The sequence below is a fragment of the Hemiscyllium ocellatum genome, chromosome 34, assembly GCF_020745735.1.
Source record: "Hemiscyllium ocellatum isolate sHemOce1 chromosome 34, sHemOce1.pat.X.cur, whole genome shotgun sequence".
Lineage (NCBI taxonomy): Eukaryota > Metazoa > Chordata > Chondrichthyes > Orectolobiformes > Hemiscylliidae > Hemiscyllium > Hemiscyllium ocellatum.
Genome location: NC_083434.1, coordinates 7,590,589 through 7,609,332, shown reverse-complemented (window position 1 = coordinate 7,609,332; position 18,744 = coordinate 7,590,589).

Sequence of the window (18,744 nt, the reverse complement as noted above, 5' to 3'; positions counted from 1 at the left end):
TGCAACTTGCACAACCAAAAAATAAGTACAATTTAGCCCAATATGTTTACCTATATGCAGACTAATATACTTTGGTTTCCACTAGTTAAACATTTCATTACAGCCATACAAAGCTAGTATTTATTAGGAATTCCTGCCCTTCAAGATATGGATGGAAAATAACAAAAGGGAGAGGTATTTTTTCCCAAGCCTCCTTCAACACCTCTTCCCATCCCTCATCCTTTGTTCTGCCTTCGTATTAGTCCGAAAACTGTTCACCTCCAAAGCTAATAACTCTAAAGTTATTAGCTTAAAACTTTCTCCAGGTACTGTGTTGCCCGCTGTGTCACTCCAGAAGTTATCATCTTTATTTCAGATTTAGGGAGTCTGCAGTAATTTGCTTTTACTCTGTGTTAAAAATCCCCAAGTTGGAAAAGCAAACAAGCCATTCCAGGGAATTCTTCAGGGACTGTACTTTGAGAGATCAGAGACATATTCCAAAGTGTCTGAAACTACCTTCCTTTCAGTTCTATAATTTTCCATCAACGTGGCAACAAATTTGCGTCGATAGATCTTACTTTAAATAAAAACACACCATGTATATTTTTTTGGATTTCCTTGCAAAGTGGTCACATTTCCTGCAATAACGTTTCCATTCAGTCAGGGTCCACATGAACAGCTGAGACTGTGTCAATCCCCTTCCAATCTCATTTTTGTGTTACTCCAGGTCAGGCTGGGACCCATTCAAGTGTGGATTTGTGTAGAAATGTGCATGCCACCTATCGTTATCCTTTAAAGTGAGCTGCCATATTTATTTTTCCCTGTCCTTTAAATAGCCCATTCATCAGCAATGGCAATTTAAGCAAATGCTAACTCATTGGGACTGAATATTGCTGTCACAAACCCGATGTCAAATTGGCTTCCAAGTCCTGACCCTATTCTCTCATCTTCCAGGCAGGTTTTATGCGAGGTGGCCAATTGGAGATAGGAGGTGGGTTCAGAAGATTGATACAGTTCAGCCCATTGCAAGGCAGCAAGCAGCCTTCATCGAGTCATACATCATGGAAACAGACCCTTCGGTCCAACTTGTCCATTCCTCACTGTGGTGCGAGGGAGACAACTGCTGAGGATCACAAGTAGGGCACAATGGGAAGCTGCTGTCATCTTAGTACTGGAGCTATTATTTACACTAGACACATTTCAGTCCAGGAAAGCTTCACTCAGAATTAAACATTTGTCATGCCTCAAGCCAGCAAACATTAAACATCCTCGTAATCTCACACAACTCCACCTTCCTGCTGTTCAACTGCTTCCTCTGTATTACTGTGGTACTGACGCAGCAGGGAGCCAGTACCCTGCTGCCAAAATTGCCTTGTGGGGGGGAAATTGCTGTTATTTGCATCCTCATCAGCCTTAATTGGCATGCCACTGTTGACACATAGCTGGCTGGCATCAGTCCCAGTCCACTCCTGGGGAAAGTAGCTGGAGGTGAGAACATATCAGCTCAATGTTTACTTTTAATTTCTAGGCTCCCTTTCTCGAAACTCCCCTCCGAGGTTCTGGAAAAATTTCCCTCCTAATCAAGCTCATGCATAAGCAAGTGTCTGCGTCAAGATCTTGCTCTGTTCTCATCCTTTAGATGGCCCAATTCTTCAGAGCAATCCTTTTGACCAGATTTAACTATTATTCAAATATAAACCAATCTCCCATCTAATTGTTTACAGTGCAAACATCTTAGACCATCCAAATATGTATCGATTATTCTAGGCCACCCATGCTCTTGTGAACAAATTTGTTTAGGAACACCTTCGGTTCTGCTAAAAATAATAAGCTCTATTTTCCTGGAAGTGTCAGGACTACTTTCAAGAAACCAAATACACTGTAGTAGCTCACCTCTACAGTCGTCAAGTAATTTTGGGAAATTGGGAAATGTGGCATACTCTGTATTCTCACTTCCATTCAGAAATGAGTACAGAATTGTCCATAGTGTTCGGTGCACCAGTCAGGGCTATATCTCAGATAGGGGAATGAGTCTGGGTGAGTTACTCTTCGGAGGGTCAGTGTGGACTTGTTGGGTTGAAGGGCCTGCTTCCATACTGTAGGGAATCTAATCTACTTAAAAGGCACTCTTTGCTGTCAATGAGGCTACAGGCAGACTGGGGGGTTGGTTAGCTCAGTTATCTAGATAACTGGCTTGTGATGCAGAATGATATCAACAGCACGCGTTGAATTCTTGTTCTAGCTGAGATGACAATGAAGACTTCACGTCCTCGGGTTAAGCTCACCATCAGTTGTTTCTCTGTAATGAGAGTACAGTCTATGGCCCTCTGGGACAATGGTGGCTTCTACTTCACTACAGGCAGATTATAATAACAGGGTTTGGAAGAGATCAGTGTAGGGAGTTAAAAAAGGGTGGTTTGACAATGTAGTGATGCCTTCCTGCAGGTTCTGAGAGACCAGAGAAATTTATTGCTGTTAGATGTTCAGGAGGAAACCTGCCTGTCAAACAAAGAGATATGCGCAGTAGGTCAGGCATCATCCAAGGAGCAAGAGAATCGACGTTTCGGGCATGAGTCCCTCTTCAGGAATGAGGAAAGTGTGCCAAGCAGGCTAAGATAAAAGGTAGGGAGGAGGGGCTTTGGAAATGCAATAGGTGAAAGGAGGTTAAGGTGAGGGTGATAGGCCGGAGAGGGTGTGGGGGTGGAGAGGTCAGAAAGAAGATTGCAGGTTAGGAAGGTGGTGCTGAGTTCAAGCGTTGGGACTGAGATAAGGTGGGGGGAGGGGAAATGAGGAAACTAGAGAAATCTGAGTTCATCCCTTGTAGTTGGAGGGTTCCTAGGCGGAAGATGAGGCACCCTTCGTCCAGCCGTCGTGTTGCTATGGTCTGGCAATGGAGGAGTCCAAGGACCTGCATGTCCTTGGTGGAGTGGGAGGGGGAGTTGAAGTGTTAAGCCACGGGGTGGTTGGGTTGGTTGGTCTGGGTGTCCCAGAGGTGTTCTCTGAAATGTTCCGCAAGTAGGGGGCCTGTCTCCCCAATGTAGAGGAGGCCACATCGGGTGCAGCGGACGCTGTAAATGATGTGTGTGGAGGTGCAGGTGAATTTGTGGCGGATATGGAAGGATCCCTTGGGGCCTTGGAGGGAAGTAAGGGCCACATTCTCAATAGCCACGTTCTCAAACAGACTCGCTACCACAGCCACATCTCAGTACCTGCCTACGGAACTGACTGACCCCGTACGGACTCCGGACTACGTTCAGACCAACAGAATTTGGACCCAATCCACACCTCCCCCCTTACTTCCCTCCAAGGCCCCAAGGAATCCTTCCATATCCGCCACAAATTCACCTGCACCTTCACACACATCATTTACTGCATCCGCTGCACCCGATGTGGCCTCCTCTATATTGGGGAGATGGGCCGCCTACTTGCGGAACGCTTCAGAGAACACCTCTGGGACACCTGGACCAACCAACCCAACCACCCCGTGGCTCAACACTTCAACTCCCCCTCCCACTCCACCAAGGACATGCAGATCCTTGGACTCCTCCATCGACAGACCATAGCAACACGACGGCTGGAGGAAGAGCGCCTCATCTTGTGCCTAGGAACCCTCCAACTACAAGGAATGAACTCAGATTTCTCCAGTTTCTTCATTTCCCCTCCCCCATCTTGTCTGGGTCCCAACCCTCGAACTCAGCACCACCTTCTAACCTTCAAACTTCTTCCTGACCTCTCCACGCCCACCCCCACTCCGGCCTATCACCCTCACCTTGACCTCCTTCCACCTATCGCATTTCCAATGCCCCCCCCCCAAGTCCCTCCTCCCTACCTTTTATCTTAGCCTGCTTGGCATACTCTCCTCATTCCTGAAGAAGGGCTCATGCCCGAAACATCGACTCTCCTGCTCCTTGGATGCTGCCTGACCTGCTACGTTTTTCCAGCAACACATTTTCAGCTCTGATCTCCCGCCTCTGAAGTCCTCACTTTCTCCTCCAAACAAAGAGATATGGTTGGGGGTCGCTTGAGAGGCTGGTATGGTGAACAGGAACATACAGGAAGTGCTTCAATTACCCTCTGCAATCTGGCAATGTCAATCTGATGGAATGTCAAGCTGGTAGCCATGAAGAAATAACATGCTGAGCCCACTTAAAGGCAAGCATGGCTCAGAAAAGAAAATCTATGACACTCAGACCCATAAGGAGTCCTCAATTGAGGGACAGCTTCTTAGCAATGTAACTTTTGAAGGATATGGTTAGACAGTCAATTTCCATATTCATTACATGTGAACATGCCTCACGATGTTGTAATGGGAAGCATCATCATCTTAACACTGTTGATTTGCACTTTGTAGGAAAAGGGAGCATACAGCAGGCCTGTGAGACCAGTTCTTCTGAGGTGGAAGCGGTTTTTCTGTGGTTTGAAAGCAGAGGGAGGATGGGGATTTATCAGCAGCGTGACCTCAGAACAGGCAATGGTTGAGGGCAAGCTGGGTATCTAAAGGAAAGAAGGCAAAATAATCAGCTTGGAGCAGTTTGCTTGTCGTGTAGTCATATCTAAGCACATTAAAGTGGATTGGCTGTTAGATGACCGATGAAGGAGTTTCTGATAAACAGAAGTTTCAGTGACAGATGTGCTCTTACCTCCAAAAGGACCTTGCTGGAGAAGGAGCAGCAGTCGAATGGGGCAGCCACACCTGTCCAATTTCAAGTGGCAGCATTCTGTAATGGAGTGCTGAGTAGATGCACTGTCGCCAATCCTTCTCCTTGGCATTAGTCTCAGGTACTGGTGCCTGGTGGGAAGAATGCCCATGCAACGTCTTCAGCAGAGTTGTCTTGTTCTGAATAAACAGTAAGAGTCTATTACATAATACTTAACAATTAGTTACCTCCAAGGTACATGATTGTCTTTTGTGAGCCATCAGGCATAACCTAAGAATAAGTATTATTAGCTACATGGACTCTACAGTAGAACAACTAGTACAGGTAATTGAAAAGTATGAATAATCAGAATTTACGAAACAAATAGAATTACTGAGCAATATTTTAGAAAACCTTAGACAAACAAGAAGTGAAGACAACAATGAAGTTTCAATTCCTTCAAGGCTCAAGGCCCAGCACAAACAGTGCCTCCTCATGTCCCTGAGTTGCTATTGCATTGAACTGAGCCTCAGAGGTGCTGTACTAAATAAGTCATGAGAAAACTGTGCCAAAAAAGAATCTGGGCTAATTTCCCCCCCAAAAAAATCCAGAACTGTCAATTTGACAAAGTTTCATGAAGGTTTCTCTCTGTTTGCTATAGTAAGTTAGTTCATTCAATTCTCTGCCATTACCTGTGTATGCATCATACCTCCATAGCACTGCTTTTGCTCTATTTTTGCACATACCCGTGGCAGAAGTTGCGCCAGGACTTCCCACCGTCAGTGCCATGGTTAAAGCCCAGCTGCACAACTTGCCTCAGTGAATGTCTTGCAGCTGATGATGTCTACCTGAGGTACAATTACTGCTTACGGAAAACTTTCCCTAATTCCCAGCTGTGCAGACTTGAAATAGAGTCAATCTTAGCAGAGGCTGTTTATGCCCACAAAAAATAGCCAGCCCGGGATGGACTTTTACTATAGACAATTGAGGAAGGAATGAAAAAAGAAAAACTGCTGTGGGCACAAAGCTGGCATGGGTGACACTTCATTATAAATAGAATATCAGCTTTATAAATACATTGGCACATTAAATCACCACCTGTCTGATAGGCTATCATTGCAGCTGCAGCTATAACTTTGATTTCCTAATGCCCATCATGCTATATTGTCTTGCCATTGTTAAATTTTGGAGCAACACATGAATTCAAACAGTTGTTAACTTTCATTAAACAACTCAAAGTGGCAAACAGAAACAAAAATGCTGCATTTTTTCTGGAACTAAGCAGGGGGACTGCTTACCTTTCAAGTAGCAACAAATTTTCAGTCAATGAATGATGACTTCACCCAGCTCATATCTAATATAGAGCCAGGTATCACTTTGGTCCTGTCTGATTTGTTGCACCTAATCGAAATTCCTCCTGCTCACTGTCCTGATCTTCCTCCTCTGAAGACTGCTCTCCCAGTTCTTCAACCTCCATCACATCCCCCTTTGTCTGCTCCAGTTGTGCGGGTCACAGTATGCAAGCTTCATGTGACAAGTTCTATCTGGATGGTGTTGCAAGGCCTTCCTTCCATTTCCCCCACCCTGCCATCAAATAGACTGATCCAAGTAGTGGATCCTCATCTTTACAAGGCTGATTGACAGCTTCTTAATGGCCCTGATGGAAGAATGGGCTTCCTAATATCTATGCTTGGCTTTAGTTAGAGGATATCATCAGCCATGGTTGCAGAGGGTAGCTCTTGTCCCCCAAAAACCATCCTTGTCAGGCAACCACCCTTGAGTGATGCAGGAACCTGAGGGATATTAAGGACATAGCCACCATTCCAGGGTACCTCTAAGATATGTTATTGATGATCACAGACGACTTATACCAACCATATGGAACACTTTCTTATTAATGAAATCAACTGCATTATGATATGGCCTTCTCAATACAATGTGTGTAAGACCTTTAGCAACTTGCATTTGGGGCGAACCAGCAATGCAGACGAAACCTACTGCCTGAGCTACAGCACCTGACCTTGGTCACCACAAAACAAAATGAACCAGTCTGATTTGGCAAAAATTGCAACATTAACAGCAGTGAAGCGACTGTGGATTGAAAGATCTCACATTGACTCTCAATGGATCCTTGGAAGCAGCTGGTGACTTGGAAGGACAGCCCGGACTGCTGAGCGACCGGACACATGATTGATTTGTGTGCGTGACTCCCCAACTGATTTACTGCTGATTACTGAACTGGTTGCATTGAACCTGCTAAACTGACTATGATCCACTGCCCAGATTGTCAGTTTGTGGAACCCACCATAAATGCCCCTAGAGGCTGACTGAGTGGACTGATAACAGAGACTGCCTGTGACTGACTGTGACGTGACCCTCACCCCCTGCCAAACGACAACAGCCCTCCTCGACTGAGACTTTGCGACAAGGTCATTTGATAGAAGCATCTGCAGTGTATTTTCCATACAAACTGCGGGCACATGCTGCAATCGTGACATTGAGATAGCACAGTGCCTTCTAGCAATAGGTCCACTCCCTGACATATCACTGCTGACAACCATTCAAGCTATATGGTTTTCTGTCGGTGCTAACAGGCAAGGCCAGACAGATGTACTGTGAGCCTTTAAGTCTGGAATGAGATAGCAATCCACTAAAAGGTAAGGCAGGGCAGAGATGCTGTGAGCATCTAAGTAAGCACAAAGTGAGTGAGTACAAAGAGAGAGCAAACAAAGAGCCCTGACATGCACCCTAGGTGTCTTTCCCTCCGCACAAATCAGCCTGGCAGCAGTATTGCAAAATAAGCAGTCGGTGAGCTCAAATGTAGTATTGAAGTGCTGAAATGTATTCCACGTAAATTGGAAATGCATCATGATGATGTGACAAGACTGGTGCTTTGCCAGACTTTGTGAACAACCAGGGACAGAATACACAGCCCATGAAGTTAGCCATTAAAAGTTGGGGAATGCTATCCCAGATAGAGGCCCAGAAGATACAGCAGTGAGTTGCAGCCTCCACGTACCCACTCAGACTTTCATGTCATAAATTGTCACCATCTAGTCCCTTTGCCTGTGGTGACACTGTGGTTAGTGCTGCTACCTCATGGTGTCAGAACCTGGGTTCGAGTCCAGCCTCAGACAATTCTCTGTGTGGAGTTTGCTTGATCTCCCCTTGTCAGTGTAGGTTTCTACCAGGTGCACCAGTTTCCTCCCGCAGTCTAAAGATGTCTTGTCAGATGTAGGAGTTTAAAGAGAGTTTAAGGGTTACTGTGGATTATATCTGCCATAAATGCTGTTGGATGCGAATCTTATCAGATCGGTTGGAGAGACAGATAGAAGCGATGAGGAAATTGCAACAGCAACAGTATGTGATGGATGGCAGTTATAGGAAGGGGGGAAAGTCTCAGATACAGTCACAGAGATGGGTTAACTCCAGGAAGGGTGAGAGAGGTCGGCACCTAGGGCAGGAGTCTTTTGTGGATATACCCATTTCAAACAGGTATGCTGTTTTGGAAAATGTAGGGGGTGATGGATTCTCAGGGGAACGTAGCACGAACAGCCAAGTTTCTGACATTGAGACTGGCTCTAATGCAACAAGGGGTACTTCGGCTTCCAAGAGATCAATTGTGTTCGGGGATTCTGTAGTCCAAGGTACAGACAGACATTTCTATGGCCAGCAGAGAAAAAGCAGAATGGTGTGTTGTTTCCCTGGTGCCAGGATCAAGGATGTCTCAGAGAGGGTGCAGAATGTTCTCACGGGGGAGAGGGGCCAGCAAGAGGTCAGTGTCCACATTGGAACCAACGACATAGGAAGGGAAAAGGTTGAGACTCTAAAGGGAGAATACAGGGAGTTAGGCAGAAATTTAAAAAGGAGGTCCTCATGGGTAGTAATATCTGGATTACTCCCGGTGCTACGAGCTAGTGAGGGCCGGAATAGGAGGATAGAGCAGATGAATGCATGGCTGAGGAGCTGGTGTCTGGGAGAAGGATTCACATTTTTGGATCATTGGAATCTCTTTTGGGGTAGAAGTGACCTATGCAAGAAGGATGGATTGCACCTAAATTGGAAGGGGACCAATATACTGGCAGGGAAATTTGCTATAACTGCTTGGGAGGATGTAAACTAGTAAGGTGAGGTGGTTGGGGTGGGGGTGGGGAGGGAGTGTGGGGTGGGAGGTGGGTGGGAAGGGTGGGACCCAGGGAGATAGTGAGGAAAGAGATCGATCTGAGACGGGTACAGCTGAGAACAGAAGTGAGTCAAACAGTCAGGGCAGGCAGGTACAGGGTAGGACTAATAAACTGAACTGCATTTATTTCAATGCAAGGGGCCTAACAGGGAAGGCAGATTAACGCAGGGCATGGTTAGGAACATGGGACTAGGATATCATAGCAATTACAAAAACATAGCTCAGGAATGGAGAGGACTGTTCCTGGATACAAATGCTACAGGAAGGATAGAAAGGGAGGCAAGAGGGGAGGGGGAGTGGCATTTTTGATAAGGGATAGCATTACAGCTGTGCTGAGGGAGAATATTCCCGGATACATCCAGGGAAGTTATTTGGGTGGAACTGAGAAATAAGAAAGGGATAATCGTCTTATTGGGATGGTATTATAGACACCTCCCCCAAAGTATATTCCTGTCAGGGTGAAAGGGAAGGGTGTTAGGTATAGGGAATGCTGGATTACTTAAGAAATTGAGGGTTTGGTTAAGAAAAAGAAGGAAGCATATGTCAGGTATAGACAGGAGAGATCGAATGAATCCTTAGAGGAGTATAAAGAAAGTAGGAGTATACTTAAGAGGGAAATCAGGACGGCTAAACGGGGACATGAAATAGCATTGGCAAATAGAATTAAGGAGAATCCAAAGAGTTTTTACAAATATACTAAGGACAAAAGGGAAACTAGGGAGAGAATAGGCCCCCTCAAGGATCAGCAAGGCGGCCTTTGTGTGGAGCCACAGAAAATGGGGGAGATACTAAATGAATATATGCATCAGTATTTACTGTGGAAAAGGATATGGAAGATATAGACTGTAGGGAAATAGATGGTGACATCTTGCAAAATGTCCAGATCACAGAGGAGGAAGTGCTGGATGTCTTGAAATGGTTAAAAGTGGATAAATCCCCAGGACCTGATCAGGTGTACGCGAGAATTCTGTGGGAAGCTAGAGAAGTGACTGATGGGCCCTTACTGAGATATTTGTATCACCGATAGTCACAGGTGAGGTGCCAGAAGACTGGAGGTTGGCAAACATGGTGCCACTGTTTAAGAAGGGCGGTAAAGACAAGCCAGGGAACTATAGACCGGTGAGCCTGACCTCGGTGGTGGGCAAGTTGTTGGAGGAAATCCTGAGGGACAGATGTACATGTATTTGGAAAGGCAAGGACTGATTCGGGATTGCCCACATGTCTCACAAACTTGATTTTTTTTTTGAAGAAGTGACAAAGAAGATTGATGAGGCAGAGCAGTAAATGTGATCTAGGTAAAAAGGTTTATTCCTGATGAAGGGCTTTTGCCCGAAACGTCGATTTCGCTGCTCCTTGGATGCTGCCTGAACTGCTGTGCTCTTCCAGCACCACTAATCCAGAGTAGATGTGATCTATATGAACTTCAGTAAGGCGTTTGACAAGGTTCCCCATGGGAAACTGATTAGCAAGGTTAGATCTCACGGAATACAGGGAGAACTAGCCATTTCGATACAGAACTGGCTCAAAGGTAGAAGACAGAGTGTGGTGGTGGAGGGTTGTTTTTCAGACTGGAGGCCTCTGACCAGTGGAGTGCCACAAGGATCGGTGCTGGACCCTCTACTTTTTGTCATTTACATGAATGATTTGGATGCGAGCATAAGAGGTACAGTTAGTAAGTTTGCAGATGACACCAAAATTGGAGGTGTAGTGGACAGCGAAGAAGGTTACCTCAGATTACAACAAGATCTGGACCAGATGGGTCAATGAGCTGAGAAGTGGCAGATGGAGTTTAATTCAGATAAATGCAGGGTGCTGCATTTTGGGAAAGCAAATCTTAGCAGGACTTATACACTTAATGGTAAGGTCCTAGGGAGTGTTGCTGAACAAAGAGACCTTGGAGTGCAGGTTCATAGCTCCTTGAAAGTGGAGTTGCAGGTAGATAGGATAGTGAAGAAGGTGTTTGGTATGCTTTCCTTTATTGGTCAGAGTATTGAATATAGGAGTTGGGAGGTCATGTTGCAGCTGTACAGGACATTGGTTAGGCCACTGTTGGAATATTGCGTGCAATTCTGGTCTCCTTCCTATTGGAAAGATGCTGTGAAACTTGAAAGGAATCAGAAAAGATTTTACAAGGATGTTACCAGGGTTGGAGGATCTGAGCTACAGGGAGAGGCTGAACAGGATGGGGCTATTTCCCCTGGACCGTCGGAGGCTGAGGGGTGACCTTATAGAGGTTTACAAAATTATGAGGGGCATGGATAGGATTAATGGACAAAGTCATTTCACTGGGGTCGGGGAGTCCAGAACTAGAGGGCATAGATTTAGGGTGAGAGGGGAAAGATATAAAAGAGACCTAAGGGGCAACTCTTTCACGCAGTGGGTGGTACATGTATGGAATGAGCTGCCAGAGGAAGTGGTGGAGGCTGGTACAATTGCATCATTTAAGAGACATTGGGATGGGTATATGAATAGGAAGGGTTTGGAGGGATATGGGCAGGGTGCTGGCAGGTGGGACTAGATTGTGTTGGGATATCTGGTCGGCATGGACGCGTTGGACCAAAGGGTCTGTTTTCATGCTGTGCATCTCTATGACTCTAAGTGCGGGTTAGGTGGATTGGCCATGGAAAATACAGGGTTATGGGGAAAGTTAGGGTCTGGTTGGGTTATTCTTTGAAGGGTCATTGCAGACTTGATGGGTTGAATGGTCTTTAGCTGTACCATCAGTAATTCTATGAAAATGGCAACTTACATATGAATGGAATGAGGTCAGGTAATAATGATCCATCAATGTGTGCAAGTGAACCCTTGCCGCTCACTAGCAAGATTCTCCTTTGGTCATTAAAACTTGGGTGAAAAATCTGACTTTTTTCTCTCAACATCAAGAAACACACTTTCTATTTTTAAACATTTTTATTTACTCATGGAATGTGGCACATTACTGGCTGGGCCAAGATTTATTGTCCTTGAGAAAGTGGTGGTGTTCTTGCCATATGTTTCCAAATGACTCATCATTCCCCACAAGATTGAAAGACTGGGAAAATTCAACTCTTGGAGTTTCCAACGCCTATCCATCATTCTGAAAGCTTCTTATTCCTAACTCGGAAATGACTTGAATTCATCTTCTCTTTTGGTTTCAGACAAAGGTCATCAAATATCACCCCCATCTATTGTAACTAGAGTGGCTTAGGCTCGGAAAATGTCTTATCTTTTATGTCCGAGGCCATGGGAACTAACATGACATGGTGTGAACAAATAACTCAACTTCATGGATACAGAAAAATTGTACAAAAAAATATCTGCTACCGTGTATATCCTCTTATCAATAATGCTAACTTTCATATACTATCTTTAAAGCCTACTCGAGAATGCAACTTTTTTTAAAAAAAGGTTTTGTGATTTACACATGAAAGAAGTGAAGTTATCATGGTATTCTAACAGGTGAAAGGCTTAACAGACAATCAATTTTTCAATGTATAATTTCAGTTACATCACACTGTAAATTTTTGCTATAAATTCTGTGTGTTAGGATTGTGTCCTCCACTACCACCTGATGAAGGAGCGTCGCTCCGAAAGCTAGTGTGCTTCCAATTAAACCTGTTGGACTATAACCTGATGTTGTGTGATTTTTAACTTTGTACACTCCAGTCCAACACCGGCATCTCCATATCATATCTTAAAACCATTCCCATGAATGTGAAAATCAGAATGTCCTTTTCAAACAGAGGTACTTTGCTCAACAGTTTGACAGATGAAGGACAGGAATGAACTAAAAACCTAACAGTGACATATCATTCTTGTCTAAAGATAAGGAATCACTCTAAATTCAAGCTGCCCAACTCAATGTTTTGCTTATTTCTTTGAAGCTGACAAACAAGCCTTGATTTGCACCTAATCTAATTAGGACAGACACAATTGCTTAAAGCCCAGTCTGCTTGGCACCTTGTAAATGACCACCAGATCATCAAGCCCAGTTCTTCACAAACAGCTGCTTCTTAATTGTCTCCCTAGCAGGAGTTCAAACTAAACTGTTTATAGAGATAACTAAGGCAAAGTCATAAAATGTTACTTCAGACCAGTATACAACCCTTTAAATTAGTGGCATTATCAAAATTTCACACCTTGACCTCTCTAAAGGGACATGCAATTTCTCAAGCTTCATGACAGAGGGGACTCCTGAACAGATGTAGCTAGCACAGCCTGCGGGTCAGTTCTCGTAGGCACCGTGACCATGTGGACAAGCTTCATGGACACATTAGCCACCAGCAAATGCAACTCCTTCTGTGATAGGAGGACAATCCCACAGAAACAGAGTTCAGAGAAAAACTGCGTTAGCAACTCGTCAGGATTCACTTAGGCACATCTCACAATGCTTTGACAGACAGCATGAATATTTATGAAATGAAATGGACCCTTTGGTGCCTTGTCTGTGTCATTATAACTGGGACAGGACAATAGCAACACAACAGTCTGCCTCCATAGGATCATAGAATCGCTTCAGTGTGGAATCAGCCCCGTTGGCCCAGCAAGCCCACACCGACATTCCGAGGAGTAACCCACCCAAACCCATTCCCTTCCTCTATTCTCCTGCATTTACCCATGACTAATGCACCTAACCTGCACATCCCTGGACACTATGGGCAATTTAACATGGCCAATCCACCTAACCTGCACATAGAGTCATAGAGATGCACAGCATGGAAACAGACCCTTCGGTCCAACCAGTCCATGCTGACCAAATATCCCAACCCCATCTAGTCCCACCTGCCAGCACCCGGCCCATATTCCTCCAAACCCTTCCTACCCATATACCCATCCAAATGCCTCTTAAATGTTGCAATTATACCAGCCTCCACCACTTCCTCTGGCAGCTCATTCCATACACATACTACCCTCTGCGTGAAAGAGTTGCCCCTTAGGTCTCTTTCATATCTTTCCCCTCTCACCCTAAACCTATGCCCTCTAGTTCTGGACTCTCCGACCCCAGGGAAAAGACTTTGTCTATTTATCCTATCCATGCCCCTCATAATTTTGTAAACCTCTGGATTGTGGGAAGAAACTGGAGCACTTGGCCGAAACTCCCGTAGACATGAGGAAAGAAAATGGCGAGGGCCACTATTTGCCTGTTGCTTGGTGGGTGGCACCGTGGCACAGTGGTTAGCACTGCTGCCTCACAGCGCCAGAGACCCGGATTCAATTCCCACCTGAGGCGACTGTCTGTGTGGAGTTTGCACATTCTCCCCGTGTCTGCGTGGGTTTCCTCCGGTTTCCTCCCACAGTCCAAAGATGTGCGGGTCAGGTGAATTGGCCATGCTAAATTGCCCGTAGTGTTAGGTGAAGGGGTAAATGTAGGGGTATGGGTGGGTTGCGCTTTGGTGGGTCGGTGTGGACTTGTTGGGCCGAAGGGCCTGAGTCCACACTGTAAGTAATCTAATCAACACCAAGTGACATTGTAGCACTAATGGTGGACAAAATGAATGAGCAGGCTGTTGGCATGAGTAAAGAGAACGGCAGGGCCATCGATCTCTAGTTCAGAGGTCAGGGTGTCATGGGTTTCATTGCCACCCTGTTCAGTGTGCTGCCCGCTCAGTGCACGCTGCGGATCGTTCATGTTGTGCGGGTTTGCCTCTTTCTGCGTTGAGGCAGAGCATTCTTCTAAAAGGTGCTGCTGCAGTTCCACTCCTCCTGCATGTGGGGACGCTCAGAAGACAACAAACATGTGGGAAATCCATGAAGGGTCAGACTGAAAGGCACCACTCTGACTAGTTAAGGCACTACGGCCAAACCTTCAGGAGACTGGTGGCAGCTCCCCAGTGCTGACATAGCTGCTGTTGGATTGATCCTTTGCCTCTGTGGGACTTCTCAAAGACTCGGCAGCTATTGGTTAAAAGGAGATTTCTAGCTGATCAGAAGCCATCCACAGAGGCTGAATGGTAGGATGAACATCAGAATTTCAGAATGGTGACTGCTACAGACCTGAAAGAAACACTCAAGGTCATCATGCACCTGTCAAACTTTCAAAGTTTGGAAGCATTTCTTGTTGATGAAAATGCTGGGCTGTGTCATCAGGGCCTTGATGGCCAAATAAGTGCAGTCCATCACACCTTTCACCTGAGGGAATCCTTCTGTGGAGACAAAGTCCACAACTCTCTGTACCCACGGGCTGTATCGGTGCCAGGCGAATACAGCGCAGTCATCTCCTGATGTTGCTGCTGAAGGCAGCCATTGGCTATATCCCATAGCTGTTCTCAAATCCAACCAGAAGGTAACATATCCAAATGACTGTCAGCTTGATGATAATGGATGTCCATTCCTCCAGGAAGTCTCAGGTACTCCAGCAGGGTGGTACCTTGATCAGCCACCATCTGCCTCGATAGGAGCTACTGCAGTTAGATTGCTACTTAGTGTTAAAAAAGGACAGCACACTGGCTCAATGGTTAGCACTGCCGAATCAGCCTTGGGTGACTGTTTGTGAGGAGTTTGTACATTCTCCCTGTGTCTGCATGGGTTTCCTCTGGGTGCTCCAGATTCCCCTCCACAGTCCAAAGGTGTGCAGGTCAGGTGGATTGGTCAGGCTAAGTTGTCACTATTGAGCAGGCTAGGTGGATTAGCCATGGTTAATGTGGGGTTACAAGGATGGAACGATCTTCAGAAGATCAGTGCAGCCTCAATGGGCTCAATGGCCTCTTGAATAGGGATTCTATGAAGATGTCTCTTGGTACACTCACTGCTGTCTGCATTGTCTCCCTACCCTTCCTGTCTTTCACACCGCTCCTCGACATCCTTGTACACCAGGGGACAGCCTTTGGTTCTGGGGCTGCTGCTTCTGCCCCAGTACTGTCGCACACTCCTGAATAGATGTCTTTACGTTCAAGCACAGCTTCAACTACCTGGACAACAGCTGTAAAATTTCCTTGGCACATCCCAGTGACTCAGAATGAGTCTGATTACAAAATGCACTCCTACCTTTGGGGCCTCCAATCTGAGAGCTCTGCACTATGCCCAATCAGTGGCTCTCCATGCTGCTCCTGTTTCAAGATTCGAGTGGTGCTGGAAAAGCACAGCAGGTCAGGCAATATCCAAGGAGCAGGAAAATCGACATTATGGGTAGGACCCCTTCACCAGGATTTCTGATGAAGGGCTTCTGCCTGAAACATCGATTTTTCCTGCTCCTCGGATGCTGCCTGACCTGCTGTGCTTTTCCAGCACCACTCGAATTTTGACTCTGATCTCCATCATCTGCAGTACCCACTTTCATCTATGCTGTTCCTGTTTGCTGATTCGCCCTTTCACTTTCAAGGATTGGAAAGTTCCGATTATAATACAAGTGCTACTTTATAAATGGCCACTAAAAGATATGTTCCAGGATACAAATGCTAAAGGATAGAAAGGGAGGCAAGAGAGGAGGGTGAGTGGTGTTTTTGATAAGGGATAGCATTACAGCTGTACTGAGGGAGGATATTCCCGGAAATACATCCAGGGAAGTTATTTGGGTGGAACTGAGAAATAAGAAAGGGATGATCACCTTGTTGGGGTTGTATTATAGACCCCCCTCCAATAGTCGGAGGGAAATTGAGAAAAAAACTTGTAAGGAGATCTCAGCTATCTGTAAGAATAATAGGGTAGTTATGGTAGGGGATTTTAACTTTCCAAACGTCGACTGGGTCTGCCATAGTGTTAAAGGTTTAGTTGGAGAGGAATTTCTTAAGTGCATACAAGACAATTTTCTGATTCAGTATGTGGATGTACCTACTAGAGAAGGTGCAAAACTTGACTTACTCTTGGGAAACAAGGCAGGGCAGATGACTGAGGTGTCAGTGGGGGAGCACTTTGGGGCCAGTGACCATAATTCTATTTGTTTTAAAATAGTGATGGAAAAGGATAGACCAGATCTAAAAGTTGAAGTTCTAAATTGGAGAAAGGCCAATTTTGATGGTGTTAGGCAAGAACTTTTGAAAGCTGATTGGGGGCAGATGTTCGCAGGTAAAGGGCCAGCTGGAAAATGGGAAGCCTTCAGAAATGAGATAACAAGAATCCAGAGAAAGTATATTCCTGTCAGGGTGAAAGGGAAGGCTGGTAGGTGTAGGCAATGCTGGATGACTAAAATAAATTGAGGGTTTGGTTCAGAAAAAGAAGGAAGCATATGTCAGGTATAGACAGGATCGATCGGGGGAATCCTTAGAGTATAAAGGCAGTAGGAATATACTTAAGAGGGAAATCAAGAGGGCAAAAAGGGGACATGAGATAGCTTTGGCAAATAGAATTAAGGAGAATCCAAAGGGTTTTTACAAATATATTAAGGACAAAAGGGTAATTAGGGAGAGAATAGGGCCCCTCAAAGATCAGCAAGGCGGCCTTTGTGTGGAGCCACAGAAAATGGGGGAGATACTAAATGAATATTTTGCATCAGTATTTACTGTGGAAAAGGATATGGAAGATATAGGCTGTAGGGAAATAGATGGTGACATCTTGCAAAATGTCCAGATCACAGAGGAGGAAGTGCTGGATGTCTTGAAACGGTTAAAAGTGGATAAATCCCCAGGACCTGATCAGGTGTACCTGAGAACTCTGTGGGAAGCTAGAGAAGTGATTGCTGGGTCTCTTGCTGAGATATTTGTATCATCGAGAGTCACAGGTGAGGTGCCGGAAGACTGGAGGTTGGCAAACATGGTGCCACTGTTTAAGAAGGGTGGTAAAGACAAGCCAGGGAACTATAGACCAGTGAGCCTGACCTCGGTGGTGGGCAAGTTGTTGGAGGGAATCCTGAGGGACAGGATGTACATGTATTTGGAAAGGCAAGGACTGATTCGGGATAGTCAACATGGCTTTGAGCGTGGGAAATCATGTCTCACAAACTTGATTGAGTTTTTTGAAGAAGTAACAAAGAAGATTGATGAGGGCAGATCAGTAGATGTGATCTATATGGACTTCAGTAAGGCGTTTGACAAGGTTCCCCATGGGAGACTGCTTAGCAAGGTTAGATCTCACGGAATACAGGGAGAACTAGCCATTTGGATACAGAACTGGCTTAAAGGTAGAAGATAGAGGGTTTGTTTTTCAGACTGGAAGCCTGTGACCAGTGGAGTGCAACAAGGATCGGTGCTGGGCTCTCTACTTTTTTGTCATTTACATAAATGACTTGGATGCAAGCATAAGAGGGACAGTTAGTAAGTTTGCAGATGACACCAAAATTGGAGGTTTGTTGGACAGTGAAGAGGGTTTCCTCAGATGACAACAGGATCTGGACCTGATGGGCCAATGGGCTGAGAAGTGGCAGATGGAGTTTAATCCAGATAAATGTGAGGTGCTGCGTTTTGGGAAAGCAAATCTTAGCAGGACTTATACACTTACTGGTAAGGTCCTAGGGAGTGTTGCTGAACAAAGAGACCTTGGAGTGCAGGTTCATAGCTCCTTGAAAGTGGAGTCGAGGTAGATAGGATAGTGAAGAAGGCGTTTGGTATGCTTTCCTTTATTGGTCAGAGTATTGAGTACAGGAGTTGGGAGGTCATGTTGTGGCTGTACAGGACATTGGTTAGGCCACTGTTGGAATATTGCGTGCAATTCTGGTCTCGTTCCTATCGGAATGATGTTGTGAAACTTGAAAGGGTTCAGAAAAGATTTACAAGGATGTTGCCAGGGTTGGAGGATTTGAGCTATAGGGAAAGGCTGAACAGGCTGGGGCTGTTTTTCCTGGGGCATCAAAGGCTGAGGCGTGACCTTTTAGAGGTTTTCAAAATTATGAGGGGCATGGATAGGATAAATAGACAAAGTCTTTTCCCTGGGGTGGCAGAGTCCAGAACTAGAGGGCATAGATTTAGGTTGAGAGGGGAAAGATATCAAAGAGACCTAAGAGGCAACTTTTTCACACAGAGGGTGGTACGTGTATGGAATGAGCTGCCAGAGGTGTGGTGGAGGCTGGTAAAATTGCAACATCTAAGAGGCATTTGG